Below are 26,467 nucleotides of genomic sequence, written 5' to 3'. Positions count from 1 at the left end.
CTGATAGTGTCTTGGCCCCCTGAGGTACGGGCGTGTAATTAGGACGGTCCGCCGAGGAGGCAGGCCCGGTCAGGCGTCAGGGGTAGGCTCTGAGAATGGCTCAGCGGGTGGGATCTCCCAATTCCGAGGTCGGCCAAAGCGACAAAACGGGGCGAGACGAGGCTCGGATAGATGGGAACCCCAATGCAGAGCGTTTCGTGATTTGCAGGCCTCTACGCCACAGCGTTAATACCGTCACCCCGGGCGATCAGTGTCTCTAGGGGAATGAGGGTGCACACAATGGTCAGTACTTGCTCTCCACGTGGTGGGACATTCTCTCTTGTCCAATGCATCCCCTCAAAGCTGTTTCAAGTCCGCAGTATGGGCTGGTGCCCGTGCTACAGAGCCTACACGTCGGTGGCCCCCGTCTGGGGCGTATCGTTACCTGCACGTCCCCAGGCACAAGTCCGGAAAGCCGTCACCTCACCAGCGCGGTCCCTGGACCATCAGCAGCGCAGGCGAGGTCGGCGCCGCAGGAGGGACAGCACGCCAGGCAGCAAATGGTCGGGTTCGCCCCGGCACCGTGGCAATGTATTTCTCACCTCCCGCCGGTAGAATAGACGGTGGCAGGGGTGGCGAGGAGCGGATCGGGTGCTGGCTCCAAGCCACAGCGGCAGCCTCACCCGCCGTCAATGATGTCGTCGATCCCCCCGCCTCAGGATGTTCTCCACCGGCCCCCTCGATCACACCCAAGTCAAGGGAGGGGGGAGTGTGGGGGAGCTGCCGACCCACCTCAGGAGCGCTCCGCCACCGGTGTACTTGTCCGCCGTCCGAAGCAGGATGATTCCTCCGGGCGATGGTCGGAGACGCGATGCGGGAGCTTCCGGTCCGGTCTCCCGGCGGCCTTTCACTTCCGGCTGGACAGGGCTTCAGGACAGGCCGGTGCAGCCACGATGCAAGCAGGCCGCAGGCAGGCACTTCACCGCGGGGCAGATGCCGGTGTCGGATCAACACCGGGGTTTCGGCGGGGGAAGCCGCTTGGAGTCCTTTCGCGGAAGCAATCGCCTGAGCAGCAGAGATCACGGATTAATGTCAGGATACAGAGATGGGGTCTCGTTTACCACGGAGCTTCTCTGCTAGGCAGCCATTCCAGTCGGCTGCTAGCCACGCCCCCCTGAAATGCTTTGTTAATTCATTTGGATCCCTGTACAAATCCCAGCCCACTGCTCCGGCAGATGACACCTATGAATACCTGCACGATGTAGCGATAGGGTGGCTGTCAGATGCGCACAGGGAGTACTTAGCAAGGCCTATCACAGCAGATGAGGTTACAGAGATCATAGGCTCACTTCCGAATGGCAAGGCACCTGGCCCGGATGGGTTCACCCCGGAATTTTACAAACAATATGCAGACATACTAGCGCCACACTTAGTAGATATGTATGGCACCTCCTTTGAGAAAGGCATGCTCCCCCCCACGTTACGCGAAGCCATGATTATCGCTCTCCTGAAACCATCTAAATATCCGGAGGAATGTGACTCGTACCGACCATTATCTTTAATAAACGTAGACTCGAAAATTCTTGCGAAGCTTATAGCCAAGCGGCTGTCACCACTGATGACCAGTCTGGTGCTGCCAGATCAGTCCGGCTTTGTACCCTCCAGATCGACAGCACATAACACCCGGACTCTATTTGCACTATCGCACTATCTGCAACCTTCAGTCAAAGCTGTAGCGGTCATGTTAGACGCGGCGAAGGCATTTGACTCCATTGAATGGAGGTATATGATCACTGTTCTCAATAGAATGGGGTTCCCTAAACGTTTTGTGCAATGGGTCACCCTGCTTTACACGCAACCAAATGCCAGGGTCAGAATTAATGGGTATATTTCGGATCAATTTGCGATTGAGCGAGGGACGCGGCAAGGCTGCCCACTCTCGCCGCTATTATTTGCGTTAGCACTAGAACCTTTGGCGTGTCTGATACGACAGAACTACAAGGAATCGGTACTGCACTTCATAGCCAGGCCGCTTCACATATCCTTATATGCGGACGACATGTTGCTATACGTCCGGGACCCGGAGACTCACTTGAACGCCATACTCAGGGAATACATAAGGTTCGGGGGGCATTCGGGTCTGGCCATAAATTGGTCCAAATCATCTATAATACCCCTCACGGACACCACTTCTACGTTTGTGGTGGACTTTCCGCTGGGATGGCAACAGGACCCTATCAGATACCTAGGGGTCATGTACCACAGGGATCCGGATGAGGTGCTTAGGGCAAACTACGGAGTGGTCCTGTCGAAACTGGAGGACAGTGTAAAACGTTGGATACATCTGCCCCTTTCATTGGCAGACAGGATAGCGATTGTCAAAATGAACATACTGCCCAAGCTACTATACCTGTTTAACAACATACCAATCACTCCACCGCAGGCTGTCTTCCGACACATAAACTCCCTGGTGCGGACCTTGATTTGGGCGGGTAAACAGGCCCGTGTGGATTTGCGGACTCTGACACTTCCACTTGCACGGGGCGGCTTCGGGGTACCTGGCTTCCTCCTGTATTACTTGTGCGCACAGGCACAATATGCGGCGTATTGGTATCACGCAGTTCCGTACCTCACTCACACCGCTATAGAGGAGAGCGACGCACACCCTATTCCACTCACAGCAATAATATCACACACCCGCCCCCCGCTGCATGCTAGAGATATCAACACGGTGGATGCTACGGTCAAAGCCTGGCATAGATTAGGGCAACTAGCACACAAGACCCCACTATATGCACCAGCCATGATGCTACACCATCACCAGGAGCTCTCAGTAACTGGGGAAAGCGTCGGAATGTCTCTACTGGCCAAAGCCGGTATTGATAGGATGGGGGACGTGTTCCAAGATGGCGAGTTCGTGGGCTTAGACAAACTGGGTTATGTTCATAACCAAACATCCATGTTTCGCTTCACATATTTCAGACTCACTAGAGCCCTGAGGGAGCACTACCCTACGTTCCCTTCGGAGCCGGAATGCCTTGCACCACTGCAACTGTTAATCACAACTAATGATTTGTCACACCTGGTGTCTAGGCTGTATTCAGCCGCACAATCGGAACTAGACGGACAAGTGTTGAAGGCGAAGGGGCGGTGGGATGCACTACTGGACACACCATTGTCTGAGGAAGAATGGGCTAGCACATGCGCTCTGACACAGATACTTACACCAAATGGTAATCTGAGGTTAATTCACTTTAAATTCCTCCATCAAGTGTATTACACACCAGAGAAATTGTTTAAATTTGGGCTTCAGGAGGAGGACAGATGTAAAAGGTGTAACCAGGAAGGTGCGGGCTTTGCACATTTGGCGTGGGACTGCGCCAAGGTGGAAGGATACTGGGGGGAGGTAACTGCCACTTTATCTGTTATGCTGGAGGAGGAGGTACACTGTACACCCAAAGTCTGCTTACTGGGGATAGTACCGCAGTTCAGGGCCTTGAAGAGGAAGTTCTGTGCGATAGCACTCTTATTGGCTAAGAGACAAGTGGCACAATGCTGGCATAGTCGCAAAGTGCCGAAGTTAAAAACATGGTTGCATGACATGTCCACCTGTCGTGACAAGTTACAAACTTATGAAGAACTGCTGCCAGTTAAGTCGCGACCAAAAAATATGTGGGTTTATCTGGAGGATTATCTGACCTCCCTGCAGGATGATGAGGAACTTCCACCCATGGACTGAACGGGTTGCATGACTGCATGAGTGCTGATGGGATGGGTGTGAGATGACGGCGGGAAGAGGGGGACCCTAAGTATGTCAACACTACTGCTAGGTAGTACATTAAGATTACACTGTACGGTCTGAATTGGGGTATGTTGTTTTATTGTTCTTGTTATTAAAAGAGAAAAAGTGAGACTCAGTTCTAATGCCAGCTATTAACCATGCATACGATACCCTGCAATATTCTGAGACATGTGTAACATTCGATCACAATGATGGTTAATGGAATAAACGTAGCGAGCCGGCCTCCGGGTTGTAGGCTCATGCTGTGTCAAATGCTTGATTTTCAATAAAGGTCTTGCGCAAAAAAAAAAAAAAAAAAGATTAAATCCCCAAACAGTGCTTAGAAGTAAATAGCTCTAAAAGGTAACTTAGACCGGGGTCAATCCAGAGTTAAGGCATACTGCGATGGTGGGTAGAATGGCTACAGGACCAATGCAAGGCCCATTAAAAATGTACCTTGTAGGAATCCCTTTATCAGTTCCGATTCACAAAGTCGGGTTGATGTGTCGAAGTCCAGCCTTGCAGTTGGTGTCAAAGTACTGGTGCTAGACTGGAGTCGAGCCTTGCAGCGGTGCAATCGGCTCGACCTTGCATAGTCATTAAACCTTGCAGTCGAGAAGTGTCCTCGCCAAATTGGGTCCGCGTCAGAGGGCACTGTGTCAGTTTTGACTGGCTAATAGGGGCACTGTGTTGACTTTTGCGGAAAACAGCTGGAGAACCCACTTCTGAGGCCCAAGACTAGATGGAGCAACTTAGGAAAGGGTAGGACTCACAGATAGTGGATTCCAGCAGAACCAGCAGAGTTGCAAGAAGTCTTTTCTGACCCTAAGACTTCGGAGAAAAGGAGGCAAGCCAACAAGCCCTTGGGTGAACCTGGGTTCAAGAAGGTAGAGAACAGGTCCAGTCCTTCTCACTCCCAGGCAAGACTCGAGTGGGGACAGGCACAGCCCTAATCGGGTGCAAGTTTCAGCTCCTCCCCCCAAATCTACATCAGGAAGACCCATCAGCCTTTTGATGGACCATCAGGATGCAAATATCCCATGCCAGCTCCCTTTTGTGACTGTCAAGTGGGAAAGCACAACGCCCAGATGTCATCCAAACCAGACATGAATTCAGAGAGGGGCAGAGAAACAGAATGGTTAAGTAAGAAAATTGCAACTTTCTAAAAGTGGCATTTTCAGACTTACAATTTAAAATCCGACTTCATCATGAGTTGTGATTTTGAATTGTGAGCCCAGAGACACCAAACTCCAAAACTCTATCATTTCCCAATTGGAAATCACACTTAAAACATCATTTAAGGCAATCCATATGTTACCCTATGGCAGCTATAGGCCTAGCAGTAGTGAAAAACATATTTATCAAGTTTTCACTACCAGGACATGTCGAACTCTAACGTACGTGTCCTACCTTTCAAATACACTTCACCCTGCCTTTGGGGCTGCCTAGGGCCTATCTTATGGGTGACTTACATGTACTAAAAGGACAGGTTTGGGCTTGGCAAGCAGATAACCTTGCCAGGTTAAAATGGCAGTTTAAACGGCACACACAGGCTCTGCAATGGCAAGCCTGAGACATGTTTAAAGGCTATTGAAGTGGGTGCCCCAATCAGCGCTGCAAGCCCACTAGTAGCATTGAATTTACAGGCCCTGGGCACACAAAGTGCACTTTGCTAGGGAACTACAAGTAAATTAAATATGCCAATTGTCGATAACCAATTTTACCATGTTTTAAGTTCAAAGCATATGCACTTTAGCACTGGTTAGCAGTGGCAAGGCGCCCAGAATCCTAAAGCCAGCAAACGTGAAGTCAGCAAAATAGGAGCTCAGAAGGCAAAAAGGCAGGAGAAACCACACCAAGGATGACAGGTCTAACAGTGTTTTTCTGCTTAAACGAAATGTGCCTTTCCGCAGTGTCCAGGGTAACATCCCTGTCATGGCTTTCCTGTAATGTGATATGTATTCTTTCCAGACAGGGGACTAAAGGGCCTTGGGTGTGGGGAAGGGTGTTCCTCTCCTGAACAGGATGACATGGGGGCTTGTACTCAGCTCTTTGTGAGCTTCACAGGGTAGCTGGCCGGTTGTGCCCAGCCCTTTTCTGACTTCTGAAGATGCCTGCCCTGTCACTGGAAAGGTAGCTTGCACCTGGCCCTGCTTGCTCTTTGCTTTATTAGCCAGACTGGAGCCAGACCAATGGAAAATTGAAGAACTGACCAGAACCTGTTTAGGATTAGACAAAGGGAGTGTCCCTCACACACAGACTGTCACCTGCTATAAAAGTGGCACCCTCAAAACCCCTCATGAGAACACTCGTAGACTTATGGAGACTCAGAAAGACTGTCCTGCTGTCTTGAAGTCTGAAGGAAGAGTGGAACTGCTTGCCTTTAACAAAGGACCCCAGAAGCGATTTCAAGGGTCATTTGGCTGATATCCTGTTTGAGCTACAGGGACACAACAAGGTTCCACAGGCTTCCACTGCAACTGCCCAGCTGACCATGATCAATCAGACCTATCTGAATGCTGCTGAGTCCTAACCCCCAAGAGGTGCCCCTCCAGGTCGTGGACCCCATGCTGTTGTTAGAATGTCCTCCAACCCTAAAGTGCAAGAACAGGGCTCCGGGTAAAAAACAGAGGTTTTGTGCTTTTTGTTTCAAAAAATCTGCCCTGGTCTCCTCCTGAACATGAACTGACTTCACTGGGGCCAAAACAAGACCTGCATCCAACTCTCAACGAGGTCTTCCCGGATCTCTTCGCGTCGACAACTTCCCCGCGTTTCACACCGGTGCCAAGTTCCAAATGTTGACCTACTCTTCGTGCTGACAATGACCATGAAACCAACTTGAAGTTCTGCCTGAGAGCTGTGAAAAGCCTCCTATCCAATTTGAGCTTGCAGCCTCATTGCCGACCACCTAATCAACAAGTGCTTCTTAAGGGAAAACTGGACTAAGTTAGAGGGTAAACTTGCCACCAGGGCAAATCTGGTCTCTGTAGCTGACTCACGCTCTATTGCAGTTGGCCTAAACATTTGACTTTGACCCAGTCCATAGCGACCAGATAACCGCAACTTTCGCTTTGTGGTGCTATTTTTACTTAACGCTGTAAAAAATGATAAATCAGATTCAACTTTACTCTATATTATTAAGTTGATTTGGGAGTTTTCTTGTGTTGAGTTTTCACTTTATTGCTGTCTGAGTGCAGTATGAATACTTTACACATTGCCTCTAAGGGAAGTCTGACTGCTTATGTGTCATAATACCAGAGTATTTAACACAGGTTTATGTTGTGACTTTTCTGGTTCACTGTGACAAGGACTATGTTTATGACCTAAGTGGGGGGTCACACCCCTCTCAAATAATAACTCAAATTCTTACAATGCACATCTGCACGTATGACGAATATAGCAGCTAATGTCACAAATTGCTATACCCTTCTTTCTGAAAAACACAATTTGCCTGTCCTAGTCAGTAAAATATGCAGAGGGTGACCTACATAGCACTGACAGTATGTATACTGTATAGAAATGAAATATAAATAACATCTAATAAATGAATCATATATGTTATGTTATTTTTTCAGTAGCCAATATTACATACAGAATTAATATTGCATGCCTTCCTTCTGCCACCACGAAACATTAAAGAGCATATTACACAACACTGACTCAGAATAGCTGAATTAGCAATCTAAAGTTAAAATGCAAATGAATGCTTAACTATAAGCCAGCTATCGGGAAGAGCCAAGTAAATGTAATGTAATCACAGGAGTTACCAAGAGAAGGCAGTAGAAAAAGCCTTGCAGGAAATGAACCTTAGCCAATGCCTTGGAGACTACTCAATCTAGGTCAGCTGTACCTGAAATCGCTTGGTGCTGCAAATGCTCTTTGGTGCAGTGCTGAGGCGTGCTGTCACATCAGGTAGAGGTCCAGGGAGCTGTGGTTTCACCAAATGTCTATCCGGTTCATTTTCTAAAAATGTAATGAAAAAATATATTGTTTATCAAATCCATGATGTCCTTAAGTAACATGGCATAATCACTGCACATTCCTCCCAAATATATTTGAATACACCCTCTAACACAATGCATAGGATGGTTTGTTTGATCGATGGTTGTTAGCAGTACTGTGGCTTTCATGATCTAGGCATACTGCCTCTGTAAAAAGAGAGAGGGAGAAAGAAATATGTACAGGAAAGGATAGAAGAGAGGTGCCGCAAATGCTTGAACACCTATTATCTTGGGTTGAGTTCAAAACTCGAAATTTCTAATTAAATTGAGTACATCACAATAACAGAGGAGGTGTTGATGGGGCAGCAGTGAAGTGTGTCAAGAAGAAGAGGGGGCCCTAAGGGGCTCCCCGTGGTTTTTATGATGAGCTAAATTAAGAAACCTTTCCACAAATCCTCCAAAAGATACATTAGATGAAGTTCATGGCGTTTTGTCATAAAGAATGCACTTGAATGCTTGCTTACTAAACTCTGAATTAAAGCACACGACTGCAAGGTAAATAAAGTGCAAAATGTACATTATCGATATTCTTTTATTTTTTTAAATATGCTTATAGAAAAATACAGAGACATTTTCTGATATGATAAGCCACTCATTGTTGACAAACACAAATATCTATTTCCTGAAACCTAGGGACCCTGAATCAGAGAAGGAAATGAACACAGAGGGGAGGGATGCTAATCAAGCCTTACAGAGGGACTGCCTGGCGAAGCGGTCACAGTGAGGGTGCCAATGCAGGTGATGTAGGACAGGTGAGGCAGTAACCGACGAGTTACGCTTTAAGGGGGATGCTGTTACAAGAGATTAATTTTCTGTTCCCTATGGAAGTAGAAAAGAGCGGGGCCGGCAATCTAAACTTGGATGGCAGACCAGGTCCTCTAGAATCTTGCCTCCTCCACCCTGCATATTCTGGTTTTGAGTCTTGTGATGATACTGCTGTGTATTGTGCATACTGGGGGGTGGGTCTTGATCTTTTTCACCAGGGATGGAAAGGTGGCAGTTTACTGTCTTGTAGATGGTGCAGCAGTTCTTAATCGTGATACGGGTGAGACGAGGTAGCTTGCGAAACGTTCAAAGGCCTTGGATGAGAAAGGCAGTTCATTTAAGCCAGGTGGACCAACAAATCATTTTCGCCATCACCGTGGGACAGACGCAGAGGCTGAAGGGCGGCTGAAATCTGCTTCCACTAGGACGGGCTTAACTCTACAGAGCCGAGCAAGGTGATGCCGGTACTAATTTATCTTGTGTCTCATGTGAACCGTAAAGCTGGATTTGGGGTCACTAAAGAAACAGAGGGGGTAATCGCTGTTCATGATTAAAGAATTAAGCTATCCAGAATTTTCTTGGAGAGCCAGCCTGGTGCATGGTATTGATGTCAATCATTGGAAATTAGTAGTATTCCTGTATTGGTGTCTTTTGAGTTCACGGTTAATCTTCGAAACTCGGGAACTCGGGTGTGAATCATACCAATGCAGTCATTCAGGTGTTTAATATTTTAACCAGTTAAGACTTTCAAGTAGATTTCAATAACATCTGTGCATGGGTGGATTGAAACACACTTTTTATCAAGTCAGATTCCGTGATCAGATTGAAAATCTATAGCGGATTCAGTGTGGCAGAATGCTGTGGGTTACCGAGATCTGACTGGACGTTGAGGAATTCATCTGAATGTGCTGCACCTCGTTCTTATAGTAGGATGTGAACCTCAGTAGAATACTGCCTTGAAAACCCATTGTAAAAGTGAGGGTGCCGAACAAGGTCTGATGGTTGAAGGTGTCAAAGCGAGCACACATGAATGAAAAGAGACAGTGTCAGGATTGTGTCAAAGGGCATACCGGGAAAGAGGCACATGTGCAAGCCTGTTTGAATCTATCTGAGAGATACATGAAATGCAGGATAGAAATTGAGGTGGGGAGGACTAGTTCTTGGCCAACACGAAGACACAAAGGCTCAAGAACAGACAATTCCAGGTCAATGCCAATAGAAGGTTTGCAGTAACACATGCTTTCCATTTGTTGCATGGCTCTTCCTTTGGCTTAGCTCATCACTGTATTGTGTACCCTCCTGGCGTGTGTTGTTACCTTCCCCAACTCTATTTCCCCTGGTCTCATTTTTCCTTGTCTCTCTTCCTTTACTGGAATGCTGGTCAATTTGGTTAGACTGCTACAGCTACTTTTCCTTGCTGCCCTAAGGGTGCTTCTGGGTATCTGTGTGTTTCCTGGCTCCTTTGGGGGTCATTTTTGCCGTCTCCTTTGAAGTATCCCATGAGTACAACCTGCCTTTCCTCCCAGTGTATGCTTTAATGTGTAGTACTCATCTATCGTGATTGTCATTGTGCCACTTGTAGTTACAGGGCTTACAATCCCGACTCCAACTGGGCAGAAGGAACTCCTGTGACATGTCATCACTGGCATACATTTCTCATAAACCTATAAATCTTCCTTCACTATAATGGACGGGTATGGGAGGTTGCTCTGACATCCCACCTCTTGGGAAGTTCTTACGGGTTGATTGGTGGATTATAGTCAAGTCCAGATCCTTGTGGGAACAGGCGCATTCCTGACAGAGGGGTTGCTGATACCAGTGATTTTAGGTGTACCATCACCACATAAATCATAACATTCACTGTCCTGCATTGTGGGTTAAATCCAGGCTCATAGTCCTGAATGAGGCCTTTTCTCTTGATCTTCTCAAGTAAATATTTGGTGATCACATCCATGATGGTAATCTCTAAAAAAGTATGGTGTTTAATTAGATGAGTTGATTTTCATTCTTGTACAACACACTGACACTTACGGGTTCCAGGTGCCGGGGAATCAGATGCAAGAGGATTCCACTGCAACAGAGTTAGCAAAATAAATGGGTTTTCAGCAACCTCCTAAAAACCAGAAAAGTCAAAACCTGTTATATTGACAGGCTGTTTGCGTCCCAATTTCTCCCCCAGGAATCAAAAGAAAAACTGACCCTTCCTGCCCATCCTTATAGCTGTAAAGTCAGCACTCAAGGTAAAAGATGTCCTTCTGGGTAATTTTATTAATCTTTGCTTTAAAAACATCAACATATTGTCCTTCTAGAGCCCAAAATGCTTAGCCAGAGGAAGATAGAGCAATGCCTGGATCTTCCTATTAGCATGTCTAGAATTACATAGGAGTAACTCGACACAGGAGGACCAACTCAAGCCGCTTCTCTCTGTACTCTCACAAATGACTTAGCAGAGCACAGAGACCACAGAACCATCTCTACATTCTGACCATTAGCAAATGGTGGTAGAAATGAGATTTCTTCTCATTCAGTAAGTATTACAACAGAACACAGTGACACTGTGTGGCTGCTCTACCTGCCAATTTGGGCAACATTAAAAAGTAAATCGTTTTACAGGTGGCAGCTGTGTGGGATTTTTTGATCTCCACTGTCTACACAATTGAAATGACTACTCAATTAAATTTAACACAAGCAGCATCTTTAACATACTGTGTGGTAGATCTGCTCTGCATTATTGTAAGCACATTGCTAGTTGGGCATACATTAACCTCTACCTCCACACTTATGGTGTTCTCACACATCTGCTATGTGTGTAAATATACAACAGCATACATCATTTCCCATTCCCACTGCCATTCACTCTACTAAGTGTATTACTTTAATCACATCCAATGTATATGCCTCCCACAGAAAAACATTCATGCACACAAATATGCATGTGTTTTCAGAATACACATGTATAAGTGGACATCAACTACAAATATAAAAGGACTGAGGAAACAACCACCGACATTTGACTAGCTGAACATTAAGATCCCCAAAACTCTTAGTTCATTACCCTAATAAAAACAGAAAACAACATCTCAGACAATAAAAAATGTGCTTTTGCAAAACCAATTTATCTCAACGGTGTCAGAAGACCTCTTGGCATTACCAATACTTGTTATTGATGCTGAACATTAATGTAAAAAACAGAGGCCTGTCTGTTGCCAATGTTATTCCCCATCAGTCCAAAAAAGGCCAAAGTCCATCACTGTGATGACATATGCACAAGCGACGGGGTGTGGGGAGCAATTAAATGTGACAGATAAGCAATGATGAAGAGTAATGGACTGAGTAGCAATTCAGCAATCCAAGGAGGTATCAAAAAAGCTGAGGAGAACAAGAATGAGTGTGGGAAAGCCATACACACACTTTAAGTAGGAGTTCAACATGGCAATTGTAGGGAATGAATAGGTGGAAGCAGCAAACAGGGGAGAGGAGGAGAGAGCAAGACACTCCCATGGAGAGCTGTAAGCAAAAGAAAAAAACATTGTTAAAGACAATTAATCAATCAAGTTGTACATGTATAGCGTGGCTTATCACCTGGGAGGGCATCCAAGTGCTGTCCTGTGGGTCTTAGTATAGGAGCCGGGTCTTGAGTCTCTTCCTGAAGTGGGTTAGCAAGGGTGTGGTGCAGATGTGGAGGGGGCAGGCGCTTATGCTTTAGTGGCAAGATGGGAGAAGGATCTTCCTCCAGAGAGGCAGTGGCGGATGTGTGGTATCTGTGCAACAGCAAGGTGTGCAGAGCAGGTGTAAATGCAGGCAGGGGTTATTATAGGTGGGTCCTTGGTCAAAGAGGTCTTTGTAGGCATGGGTTGCAAGCTTGAATCGCCATTGCTTCTGGATTGGGGCAAGTGGACGTCCTTCAGGTGCTGGATGATATGGATTCCCTTGGGCAGGTATATCAGTCTGGCAGCCATGTTCTCAATCATTTGGAGACTCTGCATGAGTTCGGTGGTGGCCCCTGCATAGAGTTCCGTGCCGTAGTACAGTCGGCTGGTAATGAGGGCCTACGTCGCTGTATTCCTGGTGCTGATGGGGGAGCAACTTCAAAACTTTGCGGAGCATGCATAGCGTGTGGAAGCAGGCTGAGGAGACGGCGTTGACGTGACATTTCATGGACAGTTCTCTGTCTAGGATGATGCACAGGTTGCCGGCATGGGCTTTTGACAAGGGGCTGGGTTCGAGCTACACTGTCCACCAGGAGTCATTCCAGAGGGCAGTGTGTCTGCCGAAGATCAGAACTTCAGTTTTGTCCGTGTTTAGCTTCAGGCAGTTGAGCTTCATACAGGCTGAGAAATTTTCATAGAGTTGTGGAAGTTGGTTTTCGTCGAGGTGGGGACCTCTGAGAGTGAGAGGCTCAGCTGGGTATCATCAGCCTATGCGCTTATGTTGATGTTGTGCGATCTGACAATGTCTGCTAGTGGTATCATTCAGATGTTGAAGAGGGTAGGATTGAGTGATGAGCCTTGGGGTATGCCGCAGATGGTGTGCTTGGATTATGAGGTGAAGGGAGAGAGGTGCATTCTCTGGGTGTATTCTGTGAGAAAAGGACACACTGATCCATCTTAGCGCATTGTCTGTAATTTCAATCTGGCATAGTTGTTTGATGGGTTTGTGGTGGGAGACAGTGTTGAGGTCCCCTAATTTCCCTCTTATGAGTAGGATGCAGATGTTGTCTGCTGTGGTGATCAGGGCTGTCTCAGTGATGTGGTTGGCTCTGAAGCCTGATTGGGAGGGGTCCAGTAGGTTGTTGCTCTCCAGGTGTTCAGTGAGTTGGAGGTTGATGGCCTTCTCCAGAACTTTTGTGAGGAATTGGATTAGAGAGATGGGACAGTAGTTCTGGAGCTTGCTAGGGTCTGCCCATGGTTTCTTGAGGAGGGATCTCATCTCTGCATGCTTCCTGGTGTCGGGAAAGGTGGCTGAGGTTATGGAGGCATTCAGGATGGTGGTAAGCTGGTGGCTGATCTCGTCTCTTCCCAGGTTGAAAAGTCAGAGGGGACATGAGTCTGTGGGTGCTCCCGAGTGGTTGGAATTCATAAGCAAGATTGCGTTTGGTGTGCTGAGTTGTTCCAATGCGGTGAGTGGGTGGTCAGTGGTGGTGGTCGATGGGATGTCGAGGAGATTGGAGGGTCGGGGATCGAAGTATTTATAGATGCTATCTTGTGGAAGTATCTGTTGAGGGTGATGCAGAGTCCCTGTGAGGAGGGGATTGAGTTTTCGGTGGCTGATGGGCAGGTGAACTCTCTGACAATGGTGAGGAGTTCCTTGGTTTGGTTGGTGCTGGTATTTATCCAGTGCAGCTTTTGTGCAGCTGAGGGCTGATTTGAAGGTGGCTCAGTCAGTGTGGTTCCTGCTGGTGTGCTATCCTCTTTCCAGTTGTTTGCACCTGCGCTTTACTGTGCCGAGTCTCAGAGTGTACTAGCTGGCTCATCTAATAGGTCTGTGCCTTTTGGCTGGTTTGGTGGGAGCGACTTGGTTGGTGGCATTGGCGATCCAGGCATTGAAGTTGTCTGCTGCCTGGTTGAAGTTGGTAGTGACATTGGGCTCTGTGATGCTGAAGGAGTCAGTCCATTGTTGCTGAGTGACCTTGGTCCAGCTACGGTAGGGGGTGCTGTGGTGGTTGGAGGCTGAGTGGGGATGTCCTGTGAGGGTGAAGTGTACAATGGAGTGGCCCGACCAGGTGAGTTACGAGGTGTGGCTGTATCGTATTCAGTTGCTTGACATGAAGATGGGGTCTAGTTTGTTTTGTGCTTTGTGCATGTGGTACATAACCAGCTTCTTGAGGCCGATGTTGTCCAATCTTTCCAGGAGGTCAGTGGAGTTGATGTCAGTGGAGTCATCCAGGTGGAATTTAGATCTCCCAGTAAGATTGGGTGTTCAGATTCGGTGGCGAGCGGGGTCATGAATTCAGTGACGGCTTTGTTGAGGTTAGTTTGTGCTCCTGGTGGTCTGTAAGACAATCAGCATTGCTTTTCAAATGCCTGTTGACTTCTGATATTTAGATTTGTAGCAGAGCATTGTCAAAGCAAGTTGAAGTGGGTGGCCGTCTTGGAGTGTAATTTTGTATGATTTCAAGGTGGTCATTACACTGCGTCAGTAAGTTTACCAATAGCTCTAGGCATTGACAAATGAAGGTCAGAACTTTTTCTAATCAACATGTGAGAATCAGCTCTTTATCCTTCAAGAGTAACATGAAGCTAGCTTGGAAGACATTGAATGGAATACCACTTCAAGAATGTTTGTAACACGTGACATACATCCCTTTTACACCATGTGTCTTCTCTTTGACTTCCTTATCATCTAATGAGGAGTGGCCTGTGCTTTACAAAACTATGTAAATAAACAAGTGAATACATTCTATCTGACAATGTGAAATGGATAGTCATATCTGTAGTGCAAAACTCTATTGAGACCTTTAGAAGCCAGGGATGACTTTAGGGCCATGCAGCCTATAATATATTCTTGCAACATGAAACATAGTCTTGTTCATGGCCAGCCTTAACCCCTTAAGCGCTGCCGTCGGCAAACGGTCGTCGCGTGCACTACCTTGGTAGTGCTGTGCACGTCCGTTGGCCTACGCGGCCCCACCCGTTATTCGAACGTTCAGCACTGGGCGCTGAACGTTTGACGCTCTAAACGGGTTAACCATCCCTTACACTTTCGATGAGATCACTCTTGGTACTACAAATATTACTAGTTTGTTGTATGCAGTACTTTGCAATCAAGGATTTTGTTTATTTCACAGCAGCATAACTAGCTACTATCAGCCAACTCAATCGTCCGGATTTTATCCAGCTTAGAGAGATGAAGGTATCTTTTCTCTAAAGTGGTTAGTTGCAGAATATTTGCAAAACAACCGGAGATATGTAGCATGCCACTTTGGTACTATGCATTTTCTTGGCATTAGTACAGAGATGCAAAGTCGGCACACTCTGGGACAGGAATGGTGCTAATGACAGACACATCATGATTCAGGGCTTAAAGTTTTAGAGACTGTCTCCTGTAGGTCTGTATGGGCTCAGGAGTTGGCTGGCAGAGGATACAGAGCCTGTCACTTCTAGTGACTGAAAGCTAGGGGGTTTGAAAGGCAGCACCAAAACCTGTCACCTCTATGAATAGACTGTCAATCATTGGCACAAGATGACAGACTGTCACCTCCGGGTCTGGTTTGTACATGGGTGGAGGTTGAGATACAGATCATTTTAACTATGAGCTGGTAGTGCTGAGCAAATGGAAAAGTTTGTAAACCAGATAACATCTGGGGGTGGATGGACTGGGGCAAAGACAAGCGTGAGGAGCCTGTCACCTCTAGCGGTGGATGGGTTCAGTGAAAGGCAACAGATGATCCATTGTATCATCTTTGGACAGGATGGTCACAAAGGACAGGATCAGGTATACAGAGCAAGTACCCGGTGACTCTAATTGGCTCATTGTAAAAAAGAAAATACTAAAACAAATTCGATTAAGCAATCTGCTACTCTCCTCTTACTTTTATGAAACTGTTGTTTCCACCAAAACTGACAACCTTTTGTTTAGAGGTGCCCGCATCCGCATTTGGAAGACTCCTACCTGTATTTCTTTTAAGAACAACTGCCTCCAGACAACTTCAAGAACTAGCCATCAATTCCCAAACATAACTACACTACTAAGTGAAAAATGCCCCCTTCTAAGAACTGCTGCTTCCCCCATATAGTCAGCTGATACCATTGCCAAATGTTGACGTTTGCCAGTTATTTCAAAAAGTAACACCTGCCACCCCTTGCCAGAATGCAGTATTTGACACCTCGCCTGAGATAGCAAGACACCATGTGGGTAGCTGGCAGGCGACACCACCAGGCCACCGTGATTCATTGCTAATTTTCTTTTAGGGCAGTAGGTCTGATTTCCTGATTATATGTGTGAGTTTAGAAGTCTAAGCATGCCAAGAATCAGAGCAAATATATCAAAAGGAACAAAAAAAAAAACCTAAACCAGAAACCTGCAAAACTGCGCACACATTTAAAGAGGGTTGCAAAAACACATCCTGGTGTAGTTTAAATAATGAACAGCATCAAATAGAAAGTCAGGCTCTGCTGGATTTTTTAATTTGCAAATCCTACCAGCAGATAGATTCCAGAGGAAGCAATGGTATATCCTGTTAGCATCTCATGCACCTCAGAGATGTTCAAGAAGTCACTTTGGGTCATACTTACAAGCCCCTATCACCATCAGTGTTTCACTTTTTTTTACGCTCTGGTGACGTAGAGTCATTTTTCATGTTTACAAGTAGGCGCTAAGTATGGCTAAACACCACCTTGTAAATATGGCCCTTTCTACTGCAGTCCCCTGTGGCAAAGAGGTGTGCAATTGGTGTTGCTGTGGGTGTTCCACTGCAACACCCATTGTTTTTTAACGCTGCCCTAGATTTACAAGGCTGAGGCAGCACCAAAAAAAGAACGCCATTGAATACCAGGCGTTAAAATGGCAAAATGAAGAGAAAATATTTATTTCTCCTTGTTTGTTGCTCTTTGGCAATCTGCAGCACACATAGAAAGAGCAAAACACCACTATTGAGTGTTTATGTGCAGGAAGGTGTATTTTCTTGCCCACAAACAATTGTCCCAACAGCACAGTCACAGGCCTGCGTTGGCACCAGACAGCTTTGTTGCGTTAGCACTAGAGAAAACACAGGGGTGCACTGTATTCTTGTACATTTGGCGCAGCTCCGCACTCCGACATTTTTTTATAAATAGGCCCTTTGTTTCCATGTGCACACAGCACAGAAACACACACATTTAAGGTTTAATACAAGTGTTGATCACCCTTCAGACTCCTATAGGCTGCAGAAAACAATCTTTCTAAACCATCCAATGTGAAAAACTGTTGGTCTCCTCTATTGTGGAACAAATAAGAGGAAATATTTTCTGCCCTGTAAAAATATTTACTGAAAAGCTAAGACTTATTTCTAGTATCCTGTACAACAAAATGAAAGAAAACAGTGACACTCAGACACCCAGAGGTAAAGGCATAACCCCTTGCATGAGTCGGACGGCCCCAGGCCGCCCGACACCGCGGTGGGCATGTGCGCCGGACGGCCGGGGGCTCTCTGATCTGCGCACGCGTGGGATTCTGCCACACCGCAGCCAAATTCCGGCCACGCCCAAGGGGTTAAGTGTATTGTCTTTCCAACAACACCGCTTACAGGCCAGAGGTGGTGCTGTTGTTTATAATTTCATCTTGTACCTGTGTATTTGTCTGAGGTAAACCTTTTAAAATAAGTATTGGCTAGCTCCTATTTTGGCTTTTTCAGAAAGCATTGGCAAAGTCAAAATACGAGCATATGCCAGACAGTGGAGGGTGTGGTTAACTGCAGACACATCGTGTACAGGGCGATGGCTGGTGTGAATGAAGGAGTTAAGGGACGAAGATACTTTGAGAAGGGAGGTATCATAGTGGGGAATGTATCCCATGTAACCTTATACAAAATGTTATAGCTTTAAAGATGGTACATCCAGCCAATAGCAACTTTTACAAAATTGTAACATACAGTGTCTGAAGGGATCTGACCTAACGCCTATTCTTTTATATGATAAGAATGTATATATTGATATATTTGTCTGGATGTTGGCAACCAGAGGCAAACGACAAACACCTATAGCTGTGTGTAGGCAAAACCTACAAAGTAGTTGCCCAAATTTAAGCAGTGGAAAGATACAAGTATTTAAATCAAAATTATAGTCAGGAAGCTCTGGTTCAGGGGAGGTATGATAAGCAATGGGCTGGCCCAAAGCCCATTGTAAGAATTGATATTGTACACAGCAGATCTTTCTAGGCAAGACCTATGAATCAATGAATATATGAATAATTGTAGCTTACTGAAAAACAGTAGTGACTACTTACATATTGTTACAGTGCAACGCTCATATAAAATATTTTCATGTATGTGCCTATCTAAGAGCCAGAAAGGGACCAAATCCTGATATGAGAGTTGTTAGACCTGACATCATTGGCTTGAGTCTCTCCTCCATTTTTTCTGTTTGCCTCCACTGTTTTACGATGTTTTTGCTGGTTAATGCTTTGGGCACTGTGCCACTGCTGATCAGTGCCACAGTGCAAGTGCTCCCTATGTTAAATTGATGTATCGATTGAATTCCATGTTTGGCTTATTTGGTTTACTGTCAGTCCCTAGTCTAGTGCACCAGGAGTGCCGGGGCTTGTAAATACAAATGCCGCTTGTGGGCTTGCAGCACGTGTTGTGCCACCCACCAGAGCGGCCTCGTAAAAGAATGTCTACAGGTCGGTCATTGCGAGACCTACGTGCAGTCTGGTACTGTCACGCGGGCTGCGCAAGTACACCTACTTGCCAGTCCCTCAAACCTTCCCTTAACTTCATGTTAGTCACCCCTATAGTAGGCCCGCGGGCAGGGTGCATTGTAAGTATAGGTAGGACACGCCTGACCAAGTTGGCATGTCCTAATAGTGAATTACAGCCATCTTCGTTTTTTTCGGCTGATGGCTCTGTGCCTGCCATGGACGATCCTAGCCCCACCCCCTACCAGGAGGCCGATAGCTCTGCTCCTGCCAGCGACAATGCTGGCTCCACCTCCTGCTGGGCGTCTGAGGACCCAGCCCTGCTCAGTGAATAGGCCAGGTGCTTCTGCCTGGCTCCACCCACAACAGACCCAGGATGTTGGGAAATTCCCCTGCATGGACAAAGGGATCAAAGCCAAAAAGGGGTATAAGAGAAGGACCCCTGAACCAAGAATTTAGATCACTTCTGACAAGGAACCCTGAAACCAAGGACAAGAAGCCTGCTGATCCAAGGACTTGCCTACCCCTTCTGCCAGTGTGCTGTTTGCTGGGGGGAATCCTGCAGTGCTTCTTTATTTTTGCCAAGGAACCAGGAGAGAAGAACTGTGTGTGTACTCTCACGCTTGCTAAGAAAATCTCCAAGGACTGGAAGAGTGCCAGTCTCCTGTTGAAGTAACAGGGCTAAAGGACTTCATCTGCTTAAAGTGCTATTTGCTGGAACCTGTGAATCCAGCACCTCTGAACGAGTCCAGCAATCTCGACGCCGACGGACGTCGCCGAATCCAGCTCGACATAGTGAGTAACGGCTCCAGTGTCCCGCTTCCTCGACGCCGGCCGCCGGGCCCGATCGACACCAGCAGCAACGCCAGTGAATAGTGAGTTCGGCTCCAGCTCCAAGGGACCTCGTGTCTGCACCGCTGCTGATCGCATCGACTTCGTGCCCTCTCGACGCCGTGGGCGCTGCTCACTCTTTGCAACATCATCATCGACATCGACGACTACTGAGGCCTGATCGACACCGAAGACGCGACGCCGGATTGCTCGACGCCGCTGATCATCGTGTGCTTCATTTTCCAAGGTACTGTGTTGTTGGGGGTCCGTGTGACTCCGGGCTCGACGTAGCGCTCCTCCCGGTCGACGGCGAACCTTTGGATTAACTTTACCTCGACGTCGTGTGACTCCCGTGTGGGTTACATTGTTGCCAAGAACTGTGTTTCTAAGAAGAAGAGTTGCTTTTGATACGAAAGACTTTGTGCTAAAGAAGAAACTACATTTGAACTATTATTTTCCCTTCCAAGAGTATTTATTAAGATTGTGTATACTTTTGTCGTTATTTGGTCTTGTGCTAAGCCTTATATAAAAATCCTTATTTTTATAATACTACTGTGTTGTGTCCATTTGTAGTGTATTCACTTTATTACTGTATGTGGTCATAAATGCTTAACGCACAGCCTCTGAGATAAGCCGGTCTGCTCTGCCAAGCTACCAAGGGGGTGAGCAGAGGTTATCAAAGGGTGTGATCCCCTTGCCCTGACTAGAAAAGTTGTGTCCCTATTTGTCAGAAGTGTATACCTCTGCCAACTAGAGACAGCCGGTTCTAACAAGAGTAAATCTAAACATCCATCACACAGTTTCACCGGACACACACCCACACACAAACACACACACACAAACACAACACACGCAGATCTGTGTGTGTGTGTGTGTGTGTGTGTATATATATATATATATATATATATATATATATATATATATATATATATATATATATATATATATTACCTACTGGCGGTCGCCAGTAGGTATATATAGTTAGGATTTTTTCTCTATGGGACTTTTGAAAATTCTATGCCTAATAACTTTGGCGTTTGTGGACGGAATTGGCTGAAATTTTCAGGAAAATGGCACATTTTGTTTCTGAGCAGCTCCTGGAAATTTGGGGGGGGTTCGTCAAGGGGGGGCCGAGAAAAAAGGGGGGTCCCAAAACGCGTTTTTCCCATGTTATTTTCCATAGGGCGGTTGGACTCACTTTTAGCCCGAACGGCTGAATGGATTTTCACGAAATTTGGCAAAATTGTAGGGACTGTTAGCCCGATGTGCCTTTGCTAGGTCTAAATATATGTGCTTCAATGGATTTTGAGAAATTAACGTTTAAATCAAGATATATATCTGTAACAGCGCTCCGGGCAGCTATCCGGTTAGCGAACCTTTCGCGTAACGGAACTTTGCGATGAGAAGCTGATTGGCCCTCCGGTGTCTGTCAACATTCTAAACAGTCCGGAGCGGCCGCCATCTTGTCTCTCGGTAGGATCGAGAGACAAGAGGAGGCCAAAACAAAGGGGGAAATTACCATAAGGGGGCATAGTAGATCCTCGTTGACCCCCTAGGTTTTATGTGGAGGTTTTAAAAGGGCCTAGAGGGTCCAAAAAAAAAAAATTTTTTTTTGCGTGGTAAGCGCCAAGTTCGCGAACCGGATAGCTTTCTGGGCAGCGAACTTTATGGATAAAAGAATGAAAGACTTTTCTAATACTGTATGTTAATTGTTTGTTGTTTTTCTTGTTTTTTTTGTTTTCTTTGTTTATTTTTTTTTTATTATGTTTCATATTTTATTAAATTTTCTAACATTTCATTGTCAGAAATGTCATAATTTATTATAGGGTGTAATTGTTTTTCATTTTGAAGCAAGTTGTCTACTGCTTCAACACATTGTAGAAGTTCGTGGTCTCTACTGTCATCCATAAAGTCATCAAGTTTGTCTTGGCTGTTCTCCTTCAGTTCAATCGAAAATGAAACTTGTTGTTCGCCTTCCATTTTGCCTGAAATTTTGAATAAGAAAATATATATTAGTAGAGATAGGGCACTGTTGGGATTAATTTTAGATAGGCAGTTTTTATCAGTGAATTTATCTTTTGGCAGTGTATAGTATGAGAGTGGAAATAGGACTATAAAAAAGTGTATGTGATTTAACCAAGACAAGCCTTACTCCATTGATAACTATAACAGAGAAGTCTATCTAAATACATTACTACTACAGAGGGATAGTGTATATCTAGCAGAAAAAGTCTACTATATTAAGTCATAGTGCACAATATATTAAATTATAACTTACCTTCACAAAGAAGTTGAAGTTTTTTGAAGCTTTTGAAATAGGAGGTACAACAAGAAGTAGTAGTCAAAATGGCTGTGTTTCCTTCTCTCCCTTTATATATATACAGGTATATAACCAATCAAATGTCAGGTAATAAAAGTAGAAAATGAAAGTAACATTTTCATTGGTTGTCAATTCCAACAATTCAGATGTGTTTTGTGAAGTAATTTACCTCACGGTACTTGGAGAGGTCTACAGGCTAAATGGCTAAATGGAATTTCAATGAAATTTGTGAGAATGGAAGGGATTGTTATGTAGTATGAGCTAATCTATATTTGATGAGAGTGTCTCTAGTCGTTTTTCTGTAAATTACTTTCCCGCCTTTTTTTAGGACCGCTTTCCGGGAAGCTGCCCGGTTAGCGAACCTTAAGCGTCACGGGAGTCCACCATTTTGTGTTTCGTTCGCATTAAGATACAAGATGGAGGGCAAATAATGTTTAGAATGGGTAGAAGGGGTCATGGTAGACTTATCTTGACCCCCTAGGTTTTCTGAGCGTGGCTGAGGAGGCTTATATGTGCGAGAAAAAAAAATTTTTTAAAAAAATTCCGCGAGGTTAGCTTTCGGTTAGCGAACCGGGTAGCGCTCCGGGGAGCGAATTTTGTGGAAAATTAGTGAAAAAAGTTAGAGAAAAATAATAATTGTGAGTGATCAGATGTAGGGTAGCTCTGAGAAGAGCTTTTGGGTTTATGGTACATTTAGGTACTTATAAGTAGGTACCAATGCACAGTCTTAAATTCAGAATGAAAATTCTGTTGCCCTCATCTGAGAAGTGAACTCCATCTCCTCTGTAGATATCTTGCATGTAGTAACGCAAGTTGTTGTTGTACAGAGAGCCCATTCCATGGTCTCTCATGTAAGCTGAAACAGATTTGTTTACATGCTTCCTCGCTTTCTCAATTTGTGGACAAAATTGGTTGGACCACCTCCATTTCTGTCTTTGGCATATATTGGAATATACCAAGGCAGTTTGAGGAAAAAGTGCCATTAATTGCTCCAAGGTGTCCTTTAAAAGCATTTCCAGACCTACCCCTGTCAAAGTGCCCAAATCATTACCTCCACAGTGCACTATTAACAGGTCAGGTTTTGGCAAATGCATAAAGGTTTTCACCAATGGAATCAATTGGTGACATTTTAATCCTCTTTGGCCCAACCAGTTAATTTCCACATCTTGTAAATTGAGGTTGTGTAAATTTCTGCTCTCAGCATACCTTTGAGCCCAGTGGATGTAACTATGTCCAACAATCCAGACGTTAAACATGGTGGAAGAAGGTTGTTCTGCAGTCAGATGAAGTGTGGTAATGAAAGGGCAGTTGAAACAGTAGGAGTTTCTAAAGAAAAAAAACTGTGGTTTTACTATGCTAATGATTCATTAGCAGTGATTGGTGCATTTCCATTTCTGAAAACAGAAAGTTAGGGTGCATGGATGTGTTCTTTGAAAGATGTAATTTGAATGGTCAAGGAAGAAACAATTAATGAAAGATTGCACTGGATACGCAGGTGCACTGAGAGTTCAGAGTTCAATTGAAACATTGTTTTGTGAATTTGGAAACATGAGAGGTCTTCCAGGAGGTGGTTGCTATGGAAACAAGGCAGACAGGGCAGAGGGGGGAAGGGTTTTGATTTGAAAAAAGTGAGGGAAGAGGTATGATTGGCTAATATGAGAGATATGTGAAAAGAATATCTGTATTTCTGTGCTTTCAATAGCTGCAGCCTTTGGAGTGCATCCTTTTTCTTCTGCTGAAGACAATTTGGTGTATTTCTGAGACTGTTTTCAAAACTCAAAAAATATTTGCTAAGGTGAGAAAAGATTTATTTAATTTAGATAGAGAATAGTATGATTTAAGGAGAAAATGATGAAGAAAGCTGTGTTTTTAAAATGTGGTTTTGTCTCTAGTGATATACTAATAGAATTAGTTTCATAGAGAAATTATAATTGCATATTTGGTGTAACATTCTGGCATGCAGTAACACAAGATATTGTAATACATGGAGGCCATTTCATGGTCTGTTATGTAAGCTGAAACAGATATGTTGCTTTTAAAAACGATTTAAGAAATCAATTACATTTCTGGATATGTACTGCTAGAGCTTTATAGGTTGTTTTGGGCCATATTTATAAGGTATTTGAGTGTCTAAGATGTTGTGTTCGCCTTTTAAAATGTAAAGTGTTCCTCATGGGACAAGTGTCTTGTAAATACGCTCCCACTTGTGCTTCGCAAATTTAGATTTTGATTATGGGAGTTACCTAGCCATGTTAATAGTGTCCCAAAAATGGTGCTAGGGCATTCCAGAAAACACTTTCATGTGTCTCAAGGATATTTTTAGTTATTTCTTCATGAATGCAGGTATACAATTGATTTATATGCTGTGTTTAAAAACGAATTTTGAAATGAATTAAATTTCAGGATATGTACTGTTAGAGCTTCATAGGTTGTTTGGGGTCATATTTAGAAGGCATTTTAGTGTCTTTGAAGTTATTTTTCCCTTTTTAAATGGAAAGCGTTCCTCATGGGGCCCTGAGCAGTTCTTAGCCATGTTATTTAATAGGAAGTGGATAACATGGCTAATAGCATTTGCTGGAAAATGCATGAATATCGCTGATTTTTCTGCTATATTCTTGCATTGTGGCCGTTTTTTTTCACATTGCTTCATAGGTTGTTTGGGTTCATATTTAGAAGGCATTTTAGTGTCTTTGATGTTATTTTTCCCTTTTTAAATGGAAAGCGTTCCTCATGGGGCCCTGAGCAGTTCTTAGCCATGTTATTTAATAGGAAGTGGATAACATGGCTAAGAGCATTTGCTGGAAAATGCATGAATATCGCTGATTTTTTTGCTATATTCATGCATTGTGGCCGTTTTTTTTCACATTGCTTCATAGGTTGTTTGGGTTCATATTTAGGAGGCATTTTAGTGTCTTTGATGTTATTTTTCCCTTTTTAAATGGAAAGCGTTCCTCATGGTGCCCTGAGCAGTTCTTAGCCATGTTATTTAATAGGAAGTGGATAACATGGCTAAGAGCATTTGCTGGAAAATGCATGAATGTCGCTGATTTTTCTGCTATATTCATGCATTGCGGCAGTTTTTTCCACATTGCTTCATAGGTTGTTTGGGTTCATATTTAGAAGGCATTTTAGTGTCTTTGATGTTATTTTTCCCTTTTTAAATGGAAAGCGTTCCTCATGGTGCCCTGAGCAGTTCTTAGCCATGTTATTTAATAGGAAGTGGATAACATGGCTAAGAGCATTTGCTGGAAAATGCATGAATATCGCTGATTTTTCTGCGATATTCATGCATTGCAGGCCTTTTTTTATCACATTTGCAAGCACTTCTTAGCCATGTTATCCAATGGGAGGTGGATAACATGGCTAAGAGCATTTGCTACAAAGGTTGTTTGGGGTTATATACCATTTTTGGGAAATTATTAACATGCCTATCTAACTCCCATAATCAAAATCTAAATTTGCCAACCGCAGGTGGGAGCGTATTTACAATAAATTTGCACCATGAAGAATGTAAAATAGCATACTAGATACTCAAATAACTTATAAATATGACCCAAAACATCTTATGAAGCACTAGTAGTGCATATTCCCAGAAATGTATTGGTTTTCATTTAATGATTTACTTCATTGGTAGGCCTTCACATGTTTTTTTACCTTGGTTTTTTTTCAGTGAAAATCTTATCTGCAACCATGTGTTGGCCTCACCTCAAATAAACAAAACAGGTGATGGACTGAATGTGGATCAATGACACACATTCACCCCAGTCCAAAGATCTGGGCCTAAACAAACCTTTAGATAGGCTACATCTTATCGTCATCCTGAATTAATGATTTAAAATATTAGGGAGTGATTTATGAGTGTTGTATGCCTGTTTTGTACCATTGAGTGTCATTTTTGTGATGCAGTGCTGGTGGAAAATATTTGCTATGTTAAATAATTAGTACGGCATTAAGTTTTAGATGACTGTTATTTATTTACTGTTTGGTAATAGTGGTTAATAACATTTTATATTATATTTTTTCACAGATTCAACTGCAGATTCTTTCATAGTTTGGAAAATGCCTTCCAGAAGTCGAATACGAAAGGCTAGAAAACGTCAAAGACAGCAGGATGATGTTTTATTGCAGCAGTCCTCTTCCCCAAATACTTGTCAAAACACCAAGAAAGGGCCGGGTAAGAGCACGAAATCATTCTTAAGAAATATTTGTAGTAAAAAAAAATTTGCACAAAAAAATGTGTCTGTTCACAAAAAAAAACGTAATTTAAATGGAAAGGAGAGACACATCACAAATGTTACTGGTAGAGGAAGAGATAACTCTGTGCATGATAGTAGAAGGAAACAACAGTTTAGGGACATTCGACAACGAATGTTCCGTAATAGGATATTAGTTAATTTATTGAAAAATATTAAAAAGAAAGGCCAACAGAAAGCGGCATTTTATAGGAAGAAGAAAAAT

At 44.4% G+C, this 26,467-nt stretch overlaps 1 protein-coding gene across 1 annotated transcript in view; it reads right to left on the bottom strand.

Annotated features, from left to right (window-relative positions):
- Window positions 1-26,467, bottom strand: part of MYT1L (myelin transcription factor 1 like) — a 1,231,183-nt gene that overhangs the window by 797,875 nt on the left and 406,841 nt on the right. Inside the window, exon 2 of the mRNA XM_086926390.1 lies at window positions 7,611-7,723. The gene's annotated coding sequence lies outside the window, so the exon portion shown is untranslated. The remainder of the gene's footprint in view (window positions 1-7,610; window positions 7,724-26,467) is intronic.

This window comes from Lissotriton vulgaris, chromosome 6 (genome assembly GCF_964263255.1).
Source record: "Lissotriton vulgaris chromosome 6, aLisVul1.2, whole genome shotgun sequence".
Taxonomy (NCBI): domain Eukaryota; kingdom Metazoa; phylum Chordata; class Amphibia; order Caudata; family Salamandridae; genus Lissotriton; species Lissotriton vulgaris.
Note: the sequence above shows the minus strand (reverse complement) of the source record. Positions and strands in the feature narration are given on the sequence as shown.